The following is a 7,074-nucleotide window of genomic DNA, read 5'->3' on the forward strand; positions in this document are numbered from 1 at the left end:
TGGGTCCCTAGTAATTTCATGGTGGGTCCCTAGTAATTTCATGGTGGGTCCCTAGTCCTTGTGTTGGATGGAGTACACAACTTATCCTTCTCCACACCACTCAGTTATGGAGACTTCTGTTATACTCAGTTTTCTGACTTGTTCCCAATACAGAAGCTGTTCCATACCCTTTGAGCCTGGTTTGCCTCTTCTAGACCTTCTCCAGGTGTCTTATATCCTGACATGACAGAAACAGCACATCATCCTGTACTTTAAGCATGGCTGACCCCCAGGTTTATGCAGCAGCCTTCTCTTTTGGTCTCCATCCTTTCCCAGCAACAACTAGCACTTGATTTACTTTATCAGCAGTGAGCACCAAGCTGATCTTTTCACAGGACTATTTATCATGACCTTAGATCAAGTTCAAGCTAGGCCCTACACTAATAGATCTTCCTTGCCTAGGTTTATGCCAGTGTGACACAACACATAGGAATTGTGCAAAAGCGTGAACTAACATGACAGTGCAGAAGCGCTGTACAGCTTGCTCTTCAAACCAATGCAGTCACCCAAATGCCTGATAAGAACACAGTGAAAAGTTTTGGAGGCTTCGTGGATAATTACACAGAAACCTCAACCRAATAACTGAAGGGTGAGTGTGTGGGAGGAAGCATACTCTCACCTTATACCTCAGCAGGGAGGTGGCTTTAGCTAAGCATAGTACCAAAGCACACAGCACTCACATTGCACTCCATCCTCTGGCCTGATCTTGATCTGCTCTTATTCTCTCACCTGGAAAAAAGCATACATGAAGAGCTTATGCAAGGTCACTCTTGGGTTTGCCTCAGGAGTGGCTGTTATTTATGCATACTTGAGAGACAAAGCACATGCCCAGCCCATGAGCGTACTGAACCCTGAGCTGATCTGCAATGGAGAAAAGGGATGTTAAGCAGCAGCTAGGTAACACACCAGGACCTCTAAGTATTCCCTACCCTTGTTGCAATGGGGAAGCACAGCCAAAGCAGTTGAGCCTGGGAGAGGCTATCTTATGAGCTAAATCTTGCACTTTTCTGCTGCCCACACTGCAGTGTGAAATCCCCTTTTGCATGCAGCCTTGCTAGAAAAGCAACACACTCTGATGACCTTTGAGTTTTGCTTCTCCATTTCAGGCAGATGATCCCAGCATACCACTAACTCACTGATATGGCACAACGCCACTCTCCATCCACTATCTCACCTCTTTCTTCTCTCCCTGCAGTCTTTCCCTATCCTTTTCTTACCCCTATAGAGCGCACTGAGCTTTGTTAAAAGCTTTTCAACTTGTGAACATGGAAAAGCTAGACATATAGACAGACACATAAATGCCTCAGCAGCACCAGTAAGCCTTGTGGCTTTGGTCAACACACTTGTTGACATCCCTGGATATGGCAAACTGAAACAGAAGCCATAATTCCTAGATGTCTGTCTGGTGTCCAGCATAACAGTGCACTGTAAAGTCAGTGCCTTGGAAAATCAAGTTGCACATCAGCAGTTTCTGCAGCATTTAGGAATTCAGCTCCTGGCCCAGAATCACACCAGCATGCTGACTGCCACTGCAAAATGCATCTCAAAACATCAGTTGGGACTTAAAGTTTCACCAGAGGCTTTTTATTTGTAGTGGAAAAGGATTACGACTCCACAGAGCAAAGAGAATTTCTGGACAAATACCTTCCCTTCCTCCCCCCCACTGTCAGGAGAGACCTATTTATAAATTCAGTGAGAAGTTTGTAAAAATTTCAGGAGTCTCTAAATATTGTATTTTAACACTAAAAAAACATTTTATTACTTTGTGTGATTTTTAAAAGATGCTAAAACTTAAATTTAAAAGGTTTAAAATCAAGGAGGCAACGCATTTCACTCCATTCCAAAGGGAAATTTTTCTCATTTTGCCTACCAAAAACAGTACCAGAAACATGAGTACACCTGACACTAATTGTTTGATTCAGCTTGTGAATAAAAATTGCTGTTATGAGCACAACTGTTTTGTGAAATTAAAAAAACGCAGTTCACGCAAGAACTGCAAGATAACAAGAACTACCACTACCAGTCTTGAAAAATTATCTTGATTTACTTTCCTTTTGTTTTATGGATTTTGATTTGAATTTAAGCATGTGTTTTCAAAGAAGCACTTGTACTTTTTCAGAGTAGGCATGTGATCAAGTACTTCTGCTGAGGAAAAGACCGGTTACAATGCTCAAGACTAAGCATATCCTTAAATTCATTGCTGAATCAGAGCTTCACACTTCAGGTCAAATGCTACAGTGGTCAACGATCTTAGAGGACRAGACAAGAGCAGCTTTAGTGGAATCATCCAAGCTACATGTGTCTATAGAATCATGCAAGCATATCATATTCTTTGATTTTATGAAGTTTTTCAATGTTACTAATAAAGATTACAAAAGAAAATCTTTGAAAAAATCATGCTTTAATTTTCCCCAAAACATTGCTACAGGATGAGTACCACTTAGCTTTAGGATCCTTTCCGTACCTTGATAGTAAAGTGCATTCAATATAAAGGCTTGATCTTTTTCTCCTTTTTCTGCCATTTGGGAAAAAACAAACTTGTTCTGCTCATAGTACTGATATTAGCCTCAGAACATCATTAAAAACAAATGTCATTACTAAGCTCTATCCTGAGAGTGCACTCAAACATTGCACAGCAGTTCATCACAAATACACGGAAGTGTAGTAGAAAAGAGTAAGTCTGATCAAATAAATGAGTGGCACACAAATTGGCATGCAATAGAAATCCTCAGACAAAACAGTAGGAGAATTTCACAATACAAGGAAAAGTTCAAGTCTTAAGATGGTGTGAGTCTTTGTAATAGAAGTATCCCACAGGTGTGACTGGGTGTCAAAGAAACTTTCAATCATTTAGGGACACAAAAAAGTAGGGAGATTAGATAATTTGCTCAGTGATTATTGCAACAGAGCCAGGGAGTGAACCTGGATCTCCTGGCCTGCACTTCAGCCCCTGGGTCATTCTTGCACAAAATTATCCAGATTTTTTGTTGTGCTAGGAGAACAATGTCATACGCTTTGTGCCTAATCACAAATACAGAGCATCTCATTAAAGAACTGTTAAAATTTTCTAATAGACTAGATTGTGACTTTTTATAGTTATTTGCAATCTCTGCTTATTTTTAGTTATAGAATATRATCCACCAGAAATAGATTCACATCTACAGTCTGTTTTTTTAAACCCTCCAAGATGCCTCTGCAGCCTCCTCAGCCATGCAGCATCCTGTGACATACCCGAGCACTGTTCAGGCATGTTCTGTTTTAAACAGGTATCTGTTCTGCTGCACTATTGCTAAACCCTTCAGCATCACCAGGACAGATTATAGCTTGCGTTGTTCATCCTTTCCAGACAACCCCACGATGCCTCTGTAATAGGCCAATATAGGATCAGTGACTTAGCTATTCCTGCATCTTTATCTATAATTTATTTTTCAGTTCCACACCTCTCCAGGATGTGGCAATTCTCTAAGGCATTCTCTACCAAAACTTCTGTATATTTGTCCAATATACAGGCATTTGTCTCCTAAAATATATGTGAATAGCTAAGACAAACAGCTTATCAAAGCAAGCTTGTTGAAATCTGTCTTGTTTAAACTATTTGTATGCTGCATTTATTCTGGAGGCCTGTTTGTCCCACATGCTCTGATCTTATCTTTAGCCTTTATTGAGAAATGACTTCCATGAACTTTGGAAGGTCATCTTGTTAAACATCTATTTCTCCCCCCCCACTGTTCCTAATCTTCTGGAAATAATAATTAACTTAATTTAGTGGGGAGGGGATGGGGACTTTACCATCAAATTCATGTTGTATTTCAAATGACTCATACATTGCAACTATGCTGTCTTCAAGGATCCCCCCCCCACAAAAATCCTTACTGAAACTCACCAGCAATTTTTTCTCTTTCTGTTCCTTATTTCTTCAGCCAAGAAGCAAGACATCTCTAAAACTTGCAAAAGGCTTCTTGCCTTGGTGCAGGTATAAGCTCATCAAAAGCAACATGTCAGTGTAAGCAAAGAGCTTGCATTTGGGACTGTTGGGAAACAAGAACTGAGTCAGGCAGAACTTCATGCCAAGCCTCCTCTGCTTAATATTGAGTCCAATCCTTTAAGGATTCTGCCAAAGTCTTTGGAAATCAATTGCCCAATACCACTTTGGGAATAATACTAGCATATTCACTGGACCAGAGCAGAGAGACTCAGCTGCAAGCTGCTGAAATGCTTGATGCAGCATGAGCATGTGCCCAACACAAGAAGGCAGTTTCACTAATTACTGCTGGTAGAGGGAGAGCAAGAGCCCTCAAGGGAAGTAAGTCCAGCTCGAGCTGATTAGGTCTAACAGCTCCTTGGAGGCAGCTTATTTGCAGCAGCCACCAGCTTCAACTGGTGGGGAGAGGTGTCACATTACATACCCTGCTCTACAGGACATTGCTCACCGCAGAATTACTTTAAAAACTGGGGAAATAATATACAGGTTTAATGACACTAGCACATGTCTCCAGAGATGCCTTGCCTACTGAGGAAGCGACCTGATGGGAAGATAGCAGGTCCCCCACATCCATTTAACTTAACAGCAAAAACGTGGCTGTTTTGCTTATTTCAACCACTAAACAAAGTTGTTTTGAGAGAGGTTCAAAATCTGCAAAGTGTCTGAGCAACACATTAAAACAAGCCTGAATTTCAAGTTTATAGTTTCTTTTATATATCATGAAGGAGTTCTTTCTGGCTGAGTAGATGAGTATCAGAGGGCTGAAAGGGCATTTGGTAGCCGTGATACTATATGATAGCTGTGCTGTATGATGATTGCATACAGCCTTAGCCAGCTATTCCCTTGCTTCCACAAGTACACTTTTCATGAAAGCTAGGATTGTTTTCCTCCTGGTTTTATTCTGCTTAAAGTTCAGCAAGGTAGTCAGTCTGTTTAGAGGGTAAAACACAAACATTTTTCAGCTTGTAAATGCAGCTCATACATATTAATTACCCCTTCAGCCTCCTTGTCTGAAACACAAACAGGAATAAGGCTGTTGGGAGAAGGGGCCTGTCAACATTCCTAAAAAACTCACTTTTGGAGCATCTTCTGTGTTTATTTAAGAGTTCGATCCAAATCACACCACATTAAATGGAAAGGCCTGTTGAAGCAAAGGTAAGCCTTCCATTAAATTTCAAGGGCGTTTGGAACAGCATTTCTATATAATTGATGTATAATGATGTTTTTGTAATATAGGAAAAAGGTACAGTTTTTCATACAGCACCAAGGCAGTAATCTCAAAGCCTAAGAAGAGACCTGACAAAGAAGATTAATCAAGTTAAAGATCAGATTGCTCTCTTTCTAGTAGGCCTTCATCTACTTAGAAAAAAACATTTGTTTCCCCCCCAGTATGGAAAAAGGTAAATATTAAATTAGAAATATGTAAGTCTTATAGAGCTTTGAGCTGGACCAATCTCCTTCCATCCTACTCCTGTCAAAGGAAGCCCAGACAAGCATGTCTTCCAGTTCTTGTATGTAGGCAGAACATAATAATGCAAACCAGCCAAAAAAGGCAGGGTAGCCTATGGCTCTACAGGATGCCAGTTTTTCCTTTTCTTAGGGATGCACTTCTAGCCTGTCTTGCAGACAACCACTACAAAAGATATTTAATTCCACCCTATCTGATGCAATCAATTCACAAGCATTAAATGTTTATGCTAAGCACTCGGATAATAAGGTTTCTAGAATCTGTTTGTTTTTATTTAATCTGCTTGCAGTTGGATTTATAGTTGCAGCTACTTAGTCACACCTGTAAGTCCTTTCTTCCCTGGCTCATCAGTAGCCTATGCAAATAATTCAGACTTGATCTGAATACAAGTCTGTGTTGCAGGTCACTGCCTGCTGCTTCCATTTACGTAAAACCAAGAGTTCAGAAGCATCTTGCTTGCTTTCAAAGCACCTTCAGCTGCTCTTTCAAAGCCCTAACTGTTGCCAGCAGCAGCACAGATGGGCTTTAGTTCCTACAATCCAGCACCTTCTCATTTTTAGCCCCTTAGAGATGGACAGACATTCCTGAAGTGCCAGTTCTAGACTAACAGGTACATTTTTAACTTTTCAGCTCTGGGGTTTTAAATCAGTCCCACTCATGCTGACAAAGCCAGCTTGCTGACCTCACCCACACCAATCACTTGTCTCCTGACTTCCTCCTTCCTGACTCATGCTCTTAGCATGCCAGCCAGTTCACTTTACTCCTACCTTTATGCCAACTGCCCCACTCAGGTCATTTTAGTATCTCAGAAAATCTAGTCTCAGAAAAATCCATTGTATATTAAAAACCAGATTTTTACTTGCACCTCATATACACTGATCAAACCAGGAATGGGCAGATGGAAGCTTCCTTGTCATGGATGAATAACTACAAGCTATTTCCTACTATTTAGGTGGCAGAAGAACCTGTTCAAGAAGACTCACATATGAAGCTCAGTTGCAAGAAGTATTGAACTCARTCAAGACAACAGCACGTACAGGCTCAGGATCACATTCCTCTCACTTCCCAGTTAACAGTTTTATTACTTTGTACCATATACTTAAAGAATAACAAAGACTCAAATCTGTGGATAATTGAACTAAAAGAAAGTATCCAAACTGAGCAAGCCCCTATGAGACCCTAGTGAAAGTTCAAGACTCAGTCCCTGAGAAACCAGAAACCTGTTACTTTGCATAAGCATCCAGCTTCCTAAAATAGTGAACTATTAGCTCAGAAAGCATTGGCACATGGTCTGTGCAGGGACATGATTTCTTACTGACTTTTGCATCCCCAGCAAGATCAACAGTAAGTGATTAGTCCCAAAAGAGGGTAAAAAAAGCCTTTCATGCTTATCACTGATAAACTCAATTACACAGCTTGTTCTGGCTCCTTGGATACCCTGTATTCACTGCTCAGCACTCTGAAAACATCATGTTTGGCAAACTATGGTGGTACTGTAGTCAGCTTACAGTAACAGGAGCTTTACTTCTGTCTGTGCTGTGTCTCAGAGCAGTTTTCAGCTATACCCAGATATTAATGTTAATTT

General features: G+C 40.6%; 1 long non-coding RNA gene across 2 annotated transcripts in view; it reads left to right on the forward strand.

Annotated features, from left to right (window-relative positions):
• LOC112976687 overlaps positions 1 to 6,639 on the forward strand; it is a 15,057-nt gene extending 8,418 nt beyond the window's left edge. The window contains exon 4 of one of the 2 annotated variants that reach the window (XR_003257117.1): positions 6,442 to 6,639. This is a non-coding gene — a long non-coding RNA (uncharacterized LOC112976687). Of the gene's footprint in view, positions 1 to 2,158; positions 2,411 to 6,441 lie in introns of those variants that run through there. The other variant, XR_003257115.1, reaches the window with a different exon arrangement.
• Positions 6,640 to 7,074: the final 435 nt, after the last annotated feature.

This window comes from Apteryx rowi, unplaced genomic scaffold (assembly GCF_003343035.1).
Source record: "Apteryx rowi isolate R43461 unplaced genomic scaffold, aptRow1 scaffold_755, whole genome shotgun sequence".
NCBI lineage: Eukaryota > Metazoa > Chordata > Aves > Apterygiformes > Apterygidae > Apteryx > Apteryx rowi.